The sequence below is a fragment of the Hippocampus zosterae genome, chromosome 19 (assembly GCF_025434085.1).
Source record: "Hippocampus zosterae strain Florida chromosome 19, ASM2543408v3, whole genome shotgun sequence".
Lineage (NCBI taxonomy): Eukaryota > Metazoa > Chordata > Actinopteri > Syngnathiformes > Syngnathidae > Hippocampus > Hippocampus zosterae.
This window is the reverse complement of record NC_067469.1, coordinates 10,197,501-10,214,551: the sequence shown is the minus strand read 5'-3', so window position 1 is coordinate 10,214,551 and position 17,051 is coordinate 10,197,501. Positions and strand designations below refer to the sequence as shown.

Here is a 17,051-nt window from a genome sequence, read left to right as displayed (position 1 = left end):
TCATAACGGAACAAAATACTTGCCCAAACACGTACTGCATACATATTTCTTGTAGAAGTAAAACAGACACCATATTAACAAAAAAGGATAGTGTGCATGACATATATGCAAATGCAGATAGAGCATAGCTTCTTTGCATACTTAATGACGTCAAAGATGTATTAACAAGCTGATAGGTGGTATAGCGCCACCTACTAGAGTTGTTGTTTGTCTTCAGGTGTGGAACGACTTCACACTCCATCAAGCAGTTTGGAAATATTACCCTTCATTTTATTGCGATGATGACATGGTGAAGGCGCTCACCCAGCTCAATCGCTCCTGTCTATCATCTTTTTTTGGGGGAGGGAGCAATTAGATTTCAGCCTCCATGTGTTGCCATGTCAACATAATCTGCTAAAGGCCTTCACAATTTGGTTGGTCAGAACACATGAGACAATTTGACAATAAAGTTGTATCCAATCCAATCCAATGTGAGTGGGGCGGGCAGGTTCGGGTGGCGCTGACGTCCGGTTTGGGACCCGGCTAAGCAAGTTGTCACTTTTGCACTTGTTTTTGTGTTCAAGTCAACAATGGAAGCAGGAGCTCATGCTGCGGTCATTTAAGGCCAGCGACGAGTCTGAATCACATGACTCAACATCTGGCAACGCAGCCACACTGCAATCAAAGGGGGAGCAAAAATACTTGGGAGAGTGCGCATGTGAGAAACGGTGTGAACGTGGTGTGCATGTGTGTGAGTGAGAACGAGTGTGCGCGCTGGAGAGAGTGCAAGTTTCTGAATGCGCATGACAGTTTGCGAGTTGTGCGAGAGTTTGTGTGCGGTTGTGTCAGCGTGAGCTCGAGTTTGCGAGACTGCGAAACGGGCAAGTCACATGATGTCTCGCGAGTGATTCTCAAGTGTGGCGGTGAGAAGTCACGCGGTCATCTTGAGCAAGCGCGGCGTTTACCTTCTTTCCTGCCGTTGCAAATGGCCGCCGATCCGTCGCCATGGCGCTCGTTGCCACGGCGTCACCGCCGACGAGGTCGTGCAACGATGAGCCTCTTATAGGTCGAGGCAGGCGTTAATCCACTTAGAGCTGGCCAACGCGCGCGTGCACGCTGTTCGCCGCACGCTGTCGGGAAAATGACATGCTTTTTCGCCGCAAAAAACCCCCACAATGTGACACACACACTCGCGCGCGGTCACACACACACGGCAGTTTGTTTATGATGTGCAACTGAAAGAGGAAAATTTGGCGTTGAGATGCTGATTTGGGGAAAAGGTGCGGTGATGAGAAATCTGAGTTACTCGTGACCTTTTGGCTGCTCGAGCGAAGTGAAGAAATAATGAAGCAATTAAGTAATGCCCTGTGCATGTATGCATGAAGTGTCACAGTTTCCTTTTCTTGAATGTTACAAATAGTCAAACACACAAATTCGCAAGTACAGCAAGCACAAAAATCTGCTGTAAGCCACCACTCGCAGCCAGACGCTCACACGCAGATGAACCCAATCCCCGGCGAACATTGGGGCTAGATTGTATGTTTTTTTTTCCTTTTCAAAACTCAGAGATGGCCTAACAAAATCCTAATCTTGAAGCGCCGAATTACATTTAATAATGCTTTTTTGATGTTCTTTTCTTCAAATGGGCTGTTTTTTTGCTCCTCTCAACGTTGTCACCTCTAAATGTCCCCAGCGGTCCTTGAGAAATGCGGCGGGTCGTCACTCCACATACCAGAATGCATATTTTTGGAAGCCCCCACCCTGGGGGACACCCTCCACCCACCCCATCCACGTGAATCTCATCTTTGGATGCCTCTGGAAATCCCCTGACCTGAATATTTAACCTACTGTCAGTCCAAACATTGACAGGCTGGCTCAGTTGACGCTGAAGTCACGTTGGCAGACATCAGACACATTCATGGAACATTTTTCCAGGGAGGACACGTGACTCCGTCTTGCCTGCTCAAATTTAACGCCATGTCCCCCCCTCACCCGCCCTGCCCCCAAAAAATAATTCATAAAAAATCCCGACAATGGCATGATAATTTTGCCTGCGGCAGATGTACAACAGAGACCTAACCAAATTCCTCAGATGGTGTTGCCCAGCGATAGCCACGCCCACTTGGCTGGGGCAAACGCTGTTGCGCCCCTTGACAGATGTTTCATTCCAGAATACTGGGAAGAAGTGCAGGATTTATCTTGTCTTGTGACACTGTAACGTTGCTTACGGTATAGTTTTAGATGCCAAAAGAATTATAGAGAACTTCAGTCAACCCTGAAGTCTTGCTTCATATTTGCATTGGAACGACCAGTGTGTGTGGGTGTGTGCGTGCGTGCGCGCGTGCGTGTCTGTGAAAGGATACACAGGAAGGAAGTCATCCACTGAGACAGTCGGAGACCGACAGGCAGACAGACAGTCAGAGAGACAGGTCGCTCCAGAGGTGACCGGGGAATCCTGCTCTCTTAAGCCGGCAGACAGAGCGTCGTCCTCGGCCAGTGCTCCTCCTTCCTCCCCTCCCTCTGCCCTGGTTGAGCACTGGGGGATCCGACGACGTCACACATGCGCGCGCACGACGCACGCGCGCACACGCACAAACACACACACACACACACACACAATGTCTGTCAGTCACTCCCTCTCGCCGCTGCTTCTATTCTGGGAAGTGGCGCTCGGAATAACCCCGTGTGAGCGTGCGCGTGATCGCGCGCGAATGTGCGCGCTCGCGCGTGTGTGTGTGTCTCCGGATTTCACCCCGACACACGCATACGCTCGCATTCGCTGTGTGGCTGACTGCGGCGGCGGAGCTCCGTTACCAGAAATCCGGTCGGGAAGGATTTCTTCCGTTGACGCGCAACTTTTCTTCGCGAGGCTCTCGCGTGGATTCCTCGCCTCCGCCTCCGCATTCGCCTTCGCCTCCGCCGGCCGCCTTCCGTGTGTCCTTCCGTCCCCTCGTCCGACCTCAGGCGAACCGAGAGGTGTCAAGCCCCGGAAGGGAGCTGGCGTCACCGCGACGGCTTGTTGTCATCCCCGCTCCCAGCAGGTAAGCGGCGCCTTGCCCCGCGCCGGAGTCTTCTCTGTATTCTCGGTCGCGTTGGAAGCCTCAGCGGTGGCCGGCGGACGAGCCGTTCGTGGCTGGCGAGTTCACCGCGGTGCAGTGGGGAATACCCCGGGCGGGCACGCGTTGCCTTGCATGCAGATTAGCCGCGTTGCGTAACAGCCCGAGGAATTTGCACGTCCGAACGCAGGCTGGCGGAGAGGCGGGCTGAGGCAGGAAGCCGACCGGCGATCGGGGACCGATCGTCGGCCGCTTGACAGCCGCTCGCCGGTGATGGTTCGTTCACTCGTTTGGTGGATAATTGTTGCCAAGTGTTTCGGGGCTGCCCGTGACCTTATGGCGCCCTCGCTCGCGCTTTCATCTTGTGCTTGCTGCACTTTTTTTTGTGGTTGTATTAGTGCGTCCACCTCGGAAAAAGGGTTGCATATTTGGGAAAGGACTTTAAGTGAGTGTGTGCTGTTTGTTTCCTCTGCGAGAGAGCGTCTGAGGAGCCAGGCTGGTGGGTGGTGCGCTGGCTGGTTCCGGGAATGTTCCATGACGTGTTGCCGTCGAGAGAAGGGCCCCAGCCGGGGAGACTCTGACGGACGGCCGCCGCGTCCATGAAGCACTCCAGTCACATTTGGGGCATTCATTTCTGTTCATACATTTGCAATCTTTTCGACAGTGGATGGGTTCTTGATGAGCATGTTAAGAGAAAAACGTCATTTTTGGTTGTAGTATTTAAAAAAAAAGGATTCGATGTGAATACTTTGTGGATGCACTATTTTTGTTGTTTTTATTTGTTTTCTTTTTTTTATGAATGGAGCAAATATTTGCTCGAAACTGCAGTGTGGATGTTATCCAACTATCCAGGAATTATGTAAATAATATTATTCAATATTTAGATTGCGTGTCACATTATTCATGGCTGCAAAATTATTGTTTTTATTAGATCTTGATAATGTGACTGGCGCCTGAGTAGAAAATGGACTTTAAAAAAATGTGTTTTATATAAGAGTTGTGTTTCATGAGCGGTTGGCCAACCATCAATATTATAATAAATAACCAATTCAATCATTAGTCATTGTTTATCTGAAAATGTGTCTGTGCCTTACTATGATGTCACAGTGGGGCTTATTGACATCATAAATTTGCCCGGCCAACAGAAATGTTGCACTGACATCATTCTGCACAACTGCATTTCCAGTTTCATGAGAAATTAAGAATAATTTGCCATTTTATTGACAAAAGTCCAGCCAATTCTGATGCATTTGAAAAGTGCTCAAATTGGCTGATGAAGTCGGCTAACCGACAAATTGGTCGGGCCCAAATAATAAGGTCAGCCATGCAGAATGTCTGCGCCAATGACTTTGCAGCTGCACTCACTGGAATCAAGTTTCACGGCCAAATAACCTGTTATGTCAAAGCCAAACGATTAGCATTAGCACCATTAGCTTCCGGTGTTGGTCTAGTTTGTGCATTTGGGTGGCGTTTTTGTGTGTGTGTGCATGTGTTTTGGCCATGTCATTGGGTTTGGGGATGAACTGCCCCATCCACCAATCTGTGAACTGTCAAGTTCACGTTTTGTTATATTGGCAAGGCAACTTGATGTTTTTGCTCCGGTCAAAGTGTTCGCCTTGCCTTGGCCGCTCGCTTGACTTTCTGGCTTTCTGGCTGCTGTATTTGCAAGCAGAAGGTGATTGACACCCCATCAATCCCACCTTGTGTCTCTGATTGTTGTCGTTTGTTTGTTGTTTTTCCTCGGGCATGGTGGTTTCTTCAACGTGAAATTAGAGGGACAAGATTTGTCCGTCAACGGCTGAATTTTTTTTTGTTTGTATGTTTTTTCAAAACTCATTTTTACTCGTGTATGACTGTCAATTTACTCTGAGATATATCACAAATGACAAATTTATTTTAATGGCTAACTCCTTCTTTAAGACACATGAGAGTGAAGAGTGTAGGAAGCGGCGTCGGTAGCGCAGCACAAACAAAGCAAAAATGTATTGTTGGAACGTGTGCAAATAAAATGTTGAAAGAGTACAAATATAGCCACAGCACAATGATTTCACTGTGCAAATGTGGGGGCCCAGCAGTCGGGATAAGGAGAACAGCAATTGTTTCAAAATATATATATATAATATATATATATATATATATATATATATATATATATATATATTTCACACAAAACAGTTCCAGCGAAAAATTATCAATGAGAAATCTGGGCGGCATGATTTTTGTTTTGTTTTGTCAAAGTCCCGTCCCATCTGCGCGTCCTCTCGGTCACCGCAAATTTGAAAGGAGCCATAAAGCCCAACAATATGGAGGGCAGATAATGGAGGAGAGGTTTGGACAGGCCTCGGCGACGGCCACGAATGAAGGCTTTTGCGCCTCGCTCAAAATCCCAGATGGCCTCATAAGGCGGCCAAAGCTTCGTCCGCATGCTCACAGATGTCCTCACTTTGGGCGAACGCGCACTTTGAGGATTCTCGTGTGTTTTGTTTACAAATCCAAGCGGCACCTCGGACAGATTGGGAAAGAATTTTCAAAACATATCGGAAATTGTTTTACCGAGGTCAAACTGAAACGATTCTTGTCAAGTATCGAAAGTAAGCCAAAAAAAAAAGTGAGTTTTTGATCGAGCTGGGCAGTATGGTCTGAAAGTAAAATTGCTGGCTTTTTTCCCCCCCACCAAAATCCAATATTAGACTTTCTCAGTGCTATTATTCGAGCTGCGACAAATGATTCTTTTAACCCTTTGAGGGACAGTGGTTTCTACAGTGGACAGCTTATCATGTCATCTGGTTCTAGGTTCTCATTATTGGTGCATGAAAGGATGAATAATTGAATGATACGTTTCTCTTTTTTTCAATTAATCGAATTGGTAAGTTTATGTTTTTAAAATTTCCTTCCCATTATTGAAAAGGAAAAAAAAATGGACATGGCTTCAAATGGTCAGTGCAGAAAAAACACGACATCGATTCTGATTGACTTCCTGGTTTGACCAGCAGAGTGTTTTAGAAAATCCCCAAAAGTGTTGCTCATTTTTTCCAAAAGTCAAAGCAGATGATTGCAATGGTCTAGTTTTTATTCAGCACAACGTCTGCTTTCATGCAGGATGACAAAAATCTGGCAATATTTTCTGGTGAGAAGCTGAGATGCCAAAGAATTTGTACATGCTTCAGTTCAACAAGGGCTGTCAACAAATTAGCGCTCATCAAAATAACTGTCGTTGAATTTCATAATCCCTTAGTTGTCAATTGATCAATTAATTGAATGGATTGAGTGCAGATCAAAATGTGCATAATGTGACTTTCAAGAATATCAAATGTACTTTTTGGAAATAACTCCCTTCCCCCAATCTTTCTCCCTTCCACTATTATGGCGCACCTGTATATGGGATGTGGTGGCGGCCTGATGTCTGTGAAGCCTGGCCTCTGCAGGAGCGCTGTAATTTTCCCCAACCCACCCTGACATGCACTGTAGAAGGTGACCTGACAAGTTCCCATCCGTTTAAAAAAAAAGATTCTGATTCTGGCTTGTTTTTTGATGAACACTGGGTCCTACTAAGCTTCTGTATTTTCATCATGGTCAGGATGCTGCTAGGAAAATTTCGGTGGTGTGAATTTGAGACGAACTAGTCCACGCTGTGTTTGACTCCTGCCGGTTCTGACCCGCTGATACCATCAAGAACTCATTAGCATCGGAAGCTCGCATGACCATCACGCTAAGGAAGTTAGCATTTGTTAGCCTTATTATGTGCTTCAAGGCTTCAAAGTCTTATCAGCGTTGCTAATGACACGTAAGCGATCCATTAGCGACACAAACGTTGCGCGTGCGTCTTGCCTGAGAAGTGGCGTCTCGCAAAGCGCCGGCGCCGGGAAGACAAAAAGAAAAGGAAAAAAAAAAAAGAGGAAACTTGCTGGCAGATCCGAAGACTTTCCAAGCGGGGGCAGCGAGCGCGCGCCACAAAGGCCAACTGTAACTCATCTCGCTGGCCCTCAATGCCACGGCAAACTTTTGGCCGTCTCGTAAGCGAGCTTGAGAGGAACCTGAGAGCACCTGGCTGAATTATTGACACACACACACACACATACATACACACACACACACACACACGCGCGCGGACATGCACTCGCATGCAGTGGATATAAAACTCTGCACATCCTCATTCTAATGCCACACTTTAGTGAGTGATAAACAAATGACACCAAGATAAGTCATTTAAACAATTTTCCCACTAATGATGTGACCTCAGTTGGAAAAAAAAATCCGTCCGAGAGCCGAAGCAAAAAAATAGTGTTTTTGAAGCTTTTTACGAGGTTGTCATTGCACAAGGAGAGGAAACACCAGAGAAAAAAAATGTAAGAGATTTCCACAATGTCACAACATAGTTTTGCTTCTTTTTTTTCTCTCTCTCTCTCTCAGCATCGTATATTTTAAGGAAAAAAAATATATACAGTATATAATCTTGTTCTCGTTTCGCAGCTCTGGTCCGTCATATGCGCGGTCACCCATCTGGATGGGAGACGCTTCCCGAAGCCTCCTAGTCTCAGTGTGTTGGTTCGGCATTTCGGGAGGATGTCGACGAGAATCCGAGGTGCCGCTGTGAGTCTTCCAAATGAAAGTGAAATCTTTGAAAATTGCGGCCGACCTTCTATTTATACGGCGTGACGGTCCCATGAGAGTGTGTTGTTGCAATGAAAGGCGGGCGAGCGGACAGCCGCAACCTTCCCCAAACTGGCCTAGTTTCTCGGCAGCTCGCGATCAAGCACCGTTAAGCATTGATACAGAACGTGCTTGTGCTGAATCGGCGCGTTGCAAAATGGCAGCATCCCGTCTGTCGTTACGCTCACGCTCAGAGGACACAACATTAGGAACAGCCGTGAGCCGCTCCTCGGTGTTCTCGTGGTGCCCAACACATTTCGCCGAAGCAACAGAGGCTCTCTTTTGAAGTAAGCAGAGTTGTGTACAAACTACACTGATAAAGTAGAAATACTGATTACACTCCTTTACTTAAATAAAAAAGAAATGGCACAGACAGTACAGTGGCCACCAGGGGGCAATTTAAGATAAACGTACAGTGACACTGAAGAATCCCGCTTGAATTCTGGCGGTCCTTGACTCTTTGCAGTAGCCAATCATATTGGGCGTGTCCTTCTCGCATCTCAAATACACTCTGAGCTTATCAGTACGGCACTAATATTTGTTGTTCTGCGCAGAGGGTGACGAGTATGTGACTGTGGGTACTGTTAGATTGTCTTTCTTCAGATTGCTGATCTACTTTCATTCCATAGCTTAAAGCAGGGGTCCCCAAACTACGGCTCGCGGGCACATTTGACCCGGCCCTCTAACCCTCCTGTCCTCGGGTCAAAATGACCCGTCACTGTGTTAAAACGCCCCAAAAAAACCCTAAATCAGGGGTGGGCAAACTTTTTGGCTGGGGGGCCGCATTGACTTTTAAAATTTGACAGAAGGGCCATGTCAGCACAAGCTATGGTACATTAAAAAAACTGCATTTGTTGACAGTCCATATCAAACATCAACAGAACAAAAGCATGAACGTACTGTATTAATATACTTTTTTAAAAGACAATAGTGTTGTTGATGACTTATTTTAGTCTGTGCATTGCTGCAGATGGGTTGTGACCAGAACAGTAGAAGTAGAGTGATACAGGGGTCCAAGGTGGTCGATAAGACCCCCCCCCCCCCCTCCCTCATCGAACCTTCATTGTGGAACAACCTTCAGTGGGCCGGATTAAAAAGACCAACGGGCCGGATCTGGGCCGCGGGACGTAGTTTGCCCACCTCTGCCCTAAATGATAATTTTTTTACTTGAAATTTTATGACTTTTCCTAGATTCTCCCCAACTGCAGAAAAATTGAAATGTTGTTTTTATTCACATTTCCATGGAAGCTGTACAAAAAAAAGTACAAAGGTGGTCTTCGGGGCAAAATGACCCATGACGCAAATAGGGTTGAAATCAAAGTCACAAAGTTATTTACACACCATAGAATGTTTCAGTGTTTTAGTTGGGTCTCAGATCAATTAGTAGAACACGTGAACAAGACGGTAGCAGACATAAACAAGACAAGATGGGTGGCGTTCTCGTAGATGGCAGAATTCTTTTTTTTGTGGCTTTCAATGGGCTATAAAGAGAGAGAGTTATTATTTATTATTTATAAGTTATTATTTATTTCCTTTTTTCTGTGAATAACTCAGAGAGGGTTATTTAGTTATTATTTATTTCATTAATAGTGTTAGTATTTGTTTCCTGACTTTTTTTTCTGTAAAGAACCTGGAAAGGGTTATTTGGTTATGTGTGGCTTTCTGGGAAACAATGAATTTTTTAAGCTCCCCTACGATCGTTGACTTTACAAACTGACACCGGCCCCCCACCAGAGAAGGGAAATGTTATGTGGCCCTCACAGGAAAAAGTTTGGGGACCCCTGGCTTAAAGGGTTAAAGCACCGTAGCATAGATGCTAACTATCATTAGCATTCAGTTAGTGAGGCATTTCTTTTGGCAGTTGTTGAGCTGGATTAAATGCAGAAAGTGTCGTTCTCTTTGTTTTCTGTTTTTTTTGGCATTAATAAGCTTGGAGGCACTTTTTGGAGGAACTGCTCATATTTGCTTCAGTGCTACCGATTGCAAAGCGAGTTTGGGTTCACTGCCACCATAGAGCGCTCGGATCTCACTCATCATATTTGACTTTATTTTGGCGCCAGCCGCTCCTCCCTTAAAAAAGGTTTCCAGTTGGCTCCGAATGCCGCTGCTCGCCTTGCAATTGAAGTACGTAAGGGGGAGCACAGAACTTTGATTTTGGCCTCGCTCCACTTGCCGCCTCCGCATTTCAGAGTTCGAAGATTCTTTTGACATCTCAAAACGGTCTCAGGTCAGCAGATTCGCTGCTTCTCAAATCCGACTGCGAAAGCGATAACAGTTTGTTTGAATAGTTTTGAAAGTGTTTTGCGGCTCTGATTGTTTTATGTTCTGTTTTTGTCTTCTGTTTGAATTTTTTTTTTTAATCTGTGTACAGATCTCAAAAGTGCAAATGAATGTTCCTGTCAATTATATATAATATCTTTTTGATAACTTTGGGGAAATAAAAGATGTGCTTTCAAATGCAGGGAGTGAAAGTAAGAAGTTTTCTGCGACCGAAAAATATAAATGTCTAAAGTAAAAAAAAAAAAAACCAAAAACACTTAACGACTAGGTGTACCTAATGATTTGTCCTTGCCCACCAAATGTGCTGGCATTTCGCTAGGTTGCCCTCATTTGCATACGCACACATGCGCAAGATGTTTGAAAAGCTTTCAGGAGATTCAAAGGCATCGTGCGCCACCGGGTGAGACGCACGAGAAAGCCCAGAGGGTTTAGACACTAAAAAAAGGCGACACGGAGGAAAGAAAGAAAAAAAACAAGTGAAAATGACACAAAGCTGACGCGAAGCAGAATGTCCCTTGTGTGTTATTTTATTTTATTTAATATTTGTTGAAAAAGCCTCAGGGGAGAACACAAAGTGATCGTAGAAACGTGAGGTCAGGATCAGCTAAGGATGGAAAAATACGGGAAAAATACGTGTGTTTCACATTCTAGGCCCCCCCCCCAAGCCACTACAAGATAAAAGTCCTTCACCTGCCACTTTATTCAATACGCCATCGAATGGAATCCGATATGAAAGACGAACAGACACTCGCACCCCCCTTTTTCAAGGCAAATCGGCCCAATTTTGCGCCATCTTTGGCAAGCTCCGCCCACTTTAGAAACGCTCAGCAAAATGGCATCACGAAATGTAAAAGCTTATGATTGGCGAGTTGGACTTCCTAAGTGCGAGCTCTGAAATGGTTGCTCCAAAACAAAATGGCCGACTTCCTCTTCAATCTCGTCTTCCCCGAGACTTTTTTGGTGCGTCCCATCTTGACAGACACGTGCACCCAAGCCGGTGTGGATCTGCATGTCAACCTGGACTCAATGGCTGATATATTTATTTTCCAACTTTCCATGGCTAAAATGGTTACTTGGAGGCAAAATGACTGTTGCTAAATATTTTGACCCTGTTTTCTGTGTGTCCTCCAGCGACTGCAGGCCATTTGTGTGTTTACTGGGTTGAACCGCTTGGACTACAATCAGGTAGGATCAAAGCAACACCACACAACGCAACCGTGTGTGTGTGCGTGTGTGTGAGTGTGTGTGTGTGTGAGTCACTTCGTGCCCGAGCGCCTCAGACGGCCAATCAGAGCACGAGCTCAATGTGTGCGCGCATGCGACGCTCTGATTGCGTGTAGTGGCTCTGCATGCGGTTGCCATGGCGCCGGCATCCGCACTGTCCCCTGCATGCCTCCATCTGCTCCATCGTTCCTTTATGTCACCTCATACACGAACGGATCTTCTTTATTATGTGTGTGTGTGTGTGTGTGTGTGTGTGCGCGTGCGTAGGGTTGACATGTCATTGGCCTAGCGTCGTGCGTTGCCATGACAACCTTGGCATCCGTCCCACTTGCGACGACGTCACCTTATGTCTATTATGTTTAAAATGAGCATATAAACTGTGGCTGAGACGCTCATACTGTAGTCGGTAGTTGTTTTTTTTTTTATTAAGTCATATTTTTACAGTAAAGTTTCGAGAATGTTGGGGGAGAAAAAAATGGGACTGAATGTGTCTCTTCTAGTGTAAAAAAATATGAGAAAGCTTTGAAATGCAATTTCTAAAATATGACTTTCTGTCTCGGTTAACACACACACACACACACCCATACACGCACGTGCACGGTTCACTTTCGCTCACACGTGCACGCACGCGCGCACAGTAGTTTGTTGAAATGAGGCAAAGTGTGTGGTAAAAAAAAAGGCAGGAAGTGAAGAGAAAGTGTATCCCGAGTTGCCATGGTAATGGTGGCTTGAGACTCGGATGCAAGCTGCGCCCTTGACGGAATGGCACGGGGATGGATTTTTTTTTTTTTTTTGTGCGTGTGAGATAACAGATGGGCTTCATTTGACTAGGATAGGATGGCAGTGGACAGTTTGCCCCCTGACGACAGCAATTTGTCGACTTCCTGTTTCCGCCACGTGGCCTCGCGAGATGGGGACGGGCTGATCAAGTGATCGAGGTGATAAGATGAGGAGCCGAGGCGATGAGACTTGAGGAGGTCAGAGGATGAGTTGAGCAGCTGGGGGGGGGGCGTTATGAAGCGAGGAGGCAAGGCGAGTTGGGTGAAAGGAAGCCACAAGGCTGGGTAGCGAGGAGATGAGCAGGCGAGGTGCACACACGCATCATTCGACTGGCGTAGCGAAGAAGGCACGAACGTTGCCGAGCCCGCAGCCATCCAGTCCGCTTCCTGTTTCCTCCACGCCACCTCGCACTCACTCCAGCGGCTTTTGTTCTGCCATTCAAATGACATGAAAAGTGCGCGCGTGAGAGTTCCCGGTAGTATCACTTCCGCGTCATTTGACATGCAAATGAAGGCTTTGCGGCTTCTGCAGCCGAAACCACTTCCTGTCGTGCGTGCATATGCGAGAACCCGCGAGTTCATGAGAGAGCTCTGCTCTTCGTCCTCTTTCATTCTGCTTTTTTTTTTTTTTTTTTGCCGTCTCACCTTCGAGTGTCCTCCTCATCCTTCCCATCGTCATCAGACCCCCGCCGATTAGACACAGGTGGCGGTCCCCCGCCCTTGCTCGCTGGCTCGCCGCCGGAGACGAGAGAGGGACGGAAAGGAGGAAGACGAGGGAGAGTGCAGAAAGTTGGCGTGAGGCTGCGGCCTCGACAGGCGGAAGGAGAAGGAGAAGGGAAGCAGGTTGTTATTAGCGCTCGTCAATTGGAGGCAGTTAGCGGAGCAAAGCTGCTATTTGAGTGACGTCATTTCCTGTACCCCCCCCCCCCCACGCAGGAAGTCGACATGCTGAAAGGAGGCCAAACTCACCCCCGCCAACCCCAAAAATACACACTATACTGTATATATATGTATATATGTGTATATGCTAGCCAAACTGTGTGTTGTTGTTAGCCAAAACGAAGAGCAGCAAAGCAGGTGTGCAGTTTGTGTGCAAATATAATTCAAGTCGCTATCGACATCATACGCCTGCAGTATTTCTAAAAGGCCATTGGGGGTGATATTGGACATTGGGTGAGGTTCTCTTTTTTTTGGGGGGGGGGGGGGCTTGAGTTGATCGAAAAAGTAATTGTACAAAAACTGATTGAAAAAATTGTCAAGGCTTTTCTGTCTTCCGAAATGTTCTCCAGCGTCTTTTGGAGTCAGCCTTGCTCCCTCCGCATTCAGCGTTTTCATCTTCAGACCGCTAATCTTAATCGCACGCCGCTGACATATTTTCGGCAGGCATATTAAAAAAAAAAAAAAAAAAAGTGGGGTAGCAGCTGGGGCCTGGTTGGTGTATGTAGCGGCTCGGATTAGCCATCAGTGCTAACACCACTCGTGTGTGCGTGTGTATGTTTCTACGTGCGGGAGTGTGCGCGCCTGCGGCGTTGACACAAGATAAGCTCGACGCGAGGTATTAGCGCTAAGACGCTAGCGGCGCTGGCTAGCTGCCACCGCCTGTCGTTTGGATGCCACATTAACATCTGCTAGCAGAGGTTAGCCCGCTGGCTAGCAGAAAAATTACAGATGCTCAGCAACTGCTGGCCTGGTGACCAGTCAGTCTATCAGCCCATTGCCTGCGAGTTGCCTGGCGACCAATCTAGGATGTACTCTGAGGACAAATTTGAAGTAAATGAGTGGATGGGTCGTACGACAAGTTCATCTTTTCTCTTCTACTCCTTGTTCTCCATTCTTCTGTCTTCCTTCACCATGTGTCCTCTTTTATACCCCCCCCCCCCTGAAAATCCTTCTTTCTTCTGCCGGTTGACAGCATGAGGTCTCGCTTTGACTTTACTCCTCTCAAGTCATTGACAGCACAAATTAATTTATTCACACTTTGTTGCCATCATACCTGTGCGTGTGTGTGCTCCATCTAATCTTATTCCCAACAGACTGCGTGACGATCCTAAAATATCTATGCAAATGTCCTCTTAAAAAGAATTTTTTTAAAAAAGTACATCTGGAGATGTTCCTTCCTCACTTTGACTGTTTGGCGTGAAACAAATCCGCTTTTGACTTGTTATTTTTACGACGCTGAAATGAAAACACGAGAGTGGGTGATTTTTTTTTTTTTGATCGACTTTTCTGTTAAATAGTGAAAGAAATCCTAAATGACAAAGTATTGTAAAACATTAAAAAAAAAAATCTTTGCCTGTAATTCATAATGTTCTTTTTTTGTAAGCACGAAGGGATTAAAAAAAAAAACAAGTGATGTGATTCATTATGAATTGTATTCATTTATTATAATAATTAATTTCATTTCAATTAATCGGCTGATTCATAGGTAATCGGAAGTCTATATTAGTTGAGTAACTACTGCACACAGTGTAGCATTTGTGTGTTTGCTGTGTTCCTTTAAAACTCATTCACTCCCACCCAGTTCGAGACCCAAGTCTGAAAAGACGTTTAAAAACGTCTTTGGGAGTGAATGAGTTAAGGGGCGTGGTGTCAGGAAGTGGATTCGTGTTAGCTGGTAGAAAACTTGTGTGTGAACGACCGTTCGTGTCCGTAGTTCGCTCGGAACTCAAATAAGTTGAACAAGTCGCTGTTGACCAGCCGAATTGGATGATCATCTTTTATGCTGGATCTAGTGAGGAATTTCATATTTTAAATTTTTGTCTGAGTTCCTACTAAATTGCGTGTGGTGATTTTGTTCATCCGTGTCGTGTGTGTGAGGCACAAGCGGCAACAAAAACAAACAAACGCAACACTCGGGCATGTTTATCTTCATCCTCAGTCTGGACCACCAGTCGGCACTTGAAGGTTTCCGGTTTGGTTTGTGGTGGTGGACGAAGCCAAGCCAAGGCCTTTTATTTTGAGGTGTTTGTGTGTGTGTTTGTGTGTGTGTGTTGGGATCCTAGAGTGTGGGAAAAGACGAAAATGTGAACACCTTCACAGATGTTGACATGAGATCTCACACACAGAATGAGGAGTGTGAGGCTGAGTGTGTTTTCATCATGCGGTTTCCCCTCCGTGTCCATTTTTTTATTCATTTATTTATTTTTTTGCATATGCACGTTGAGGATGTTTTGGTGGCGGTGGTCTTCGGGGCGTGGACGAGGACAGGCGGCGTGGTTGCATAACAGGCAACCGGCTCTTATGTAATTGGATGCATATTTGATGGACGGCGTGGCTGCCATCATGCAGCGAGAGCGATATGGGATTTCTTTTTTCTTTTTTGTGCACTTGAGCCCCCCTGGAGCCGTTGCGTCACTGGGGAGCCCGAGTTAGAAATGTGGGCGGGTGACTGAGTGCGCGGGTGAGTGAGTGAGTGTGTGTGTGTGTGTGTGTGTGTGTGTAGCGGTTGGGCCTTATGTGAGTGAGTGAAAAATCAGTTGAGTGGGAGTCAGCATCGTTGGCCCTACCAATAAGGAGGCAGTTGAAGACAAAGGATGATAGGAACCTAGCATTTTCGATCCTGCTTCTCGCCAAACGGGAAAAAAAAGTCCGTCTCACAAAAGTGGAAAAGCTCCATCAGGCCTGACAGAAGTTGAGGGAAAAACAGCAGGGGCTCGCGAGCCTCGTTTTAGCTACCATGTAATCCAAACGCTGCCCCTTATCCCCCCCCCCCCCCCCCCCCCCCCCCCACTGTCAGTGGGTTAGGTTAGCTGAGCAGCAGCTAACTTTGCTAACCCCGCGACACAACAGGGAGCCCGACCTTGGAGTCACTTTGAGTGTGCACTCACGAGCTTACGTAACGTCAGAGTGCTCCTGCGCCGTTGACGCCGGCCGGCTTTGACATACGGTCCGACCATGCCCATCCCCTCCGCTGGTGGATCAATGGCAGCCTAACGAGATAAGCGAGCGTGCTAATGAGTTCGCCGAGCGCCGGCACGATCGGGAAATCGAAAAAGCGTGTGAATGAGACTTGCGTCTAAGTTAGTCATAACTCCCAAATGCAATTTGTTTGTTGCTCAAATGGGGAATGTGAGACTTGAAGTTGGAATGACGAGTTTGTTTTCTTGTGAAATGGGCTTTTTGCACGCAGCACTTTTGGCCTTATTAAGCAGGGTGGTAAACGTCTCAAAATTCTGCAAAGAAACGTCCACGTCGCGATGGGCAGTGGACGGAGTTAGCAGTTTTCAAACAACCCAAAGTCAAATGTGCAATGAACAAAATGCCTCCAAAGACAAATAATTCAAAAGTCAAACAAGCCAAAAGTTAGGGTCCTTCAAAAGCGAAATATTTCAAAAATCAAACACTTTGACAGGCAAACATTTCAAACGTCCAATCATGCCAAAGTCAAAACTAAATCGAAGTTAGACACCTCAAAAGTCATACAACTCAAAACTGAGGTGATCCAAAAGTCAAGCGGCTCAAAAGTCAAATCGTTCAAAAGTCATACAACTCAAAACTAAGGTGATCCAAAAGTCAAGCGGCTCAAAAGTCAAATCGTTCAAAAGTCATACAACTCAAAACGAAGGTGATCCAAAAGTCAAGCGGCTCAAAAGTCAAATCATTTAAACGTCAAATAATCTAAGAGTTGGACATTTCCAAATTCAAACTAATTCACAAGTCAAACAATTCACAGGCCCAACACTCGAAAAATGAAGCACGAAACACTTCAAAGAGCTGTCGAAAAGTTGTTTCCCCGTTGGTCTTTCTTTTCGCCGCGATTCGGCGCCGTCAAGCTTGTCTCGTCATTGGTCGGGATTGTGGGCAGCGACACTTTGAATGCTTCGAGTGTCTTCAACTCAAAACGCTTCTCGTTTTACATGCTGACTCACGGCGTCCTCAAAAATCCAAACAAAATCTTCTGTCTCCACAAGTCAGCCTTGCCCCCGCGGCGCTAAAATGACTCGGAAGAGCTGCTCTTATATTACGTGTGTCCCCCCCACCCTCTCGGGAGACCCCTCAGAGATTCCACAGCAACTAGTCTCGAGTTTCACACGCACACAGATGGAGAGAGAGCGCGGCAGGGGACCAAAGTGGCCATTAAAAG

General features: G+C 46.3%; 1 protein-coding gene across 4 annotated transcripts in view; it reads left to right on the top strand.

The window, feature by feature from the left end:
• Positions 1 to 2,567: 2,567 nt before the first annotated feature.
• The window catches only part of hivep2a (HIVEP zinc finger 2a), a 52,708-nt gene continuing 38,224 nt past the window's right edge, over positions 2,568 to 17,051 (top strand). For 2 of the 4 annotated variants that reach the window (XM_052052237.1, XM_052052234.1), the window contains exon 1: positions 14,324 to 17,051. This exon is cut by the window's right edge and continues 1,721 nt beyond it. The gene's annotated coding sequence lies outside the window, so the exon portion shown is untranslated. Of the gene's footprint in view, positions 3,021 to 11,096; positions 11,151 to 14,323 lie in introns of those variants that run through there. The other 2 variants (XM_052052236.1, XM_052052235.1) reach the window with 2 other exon arrangements.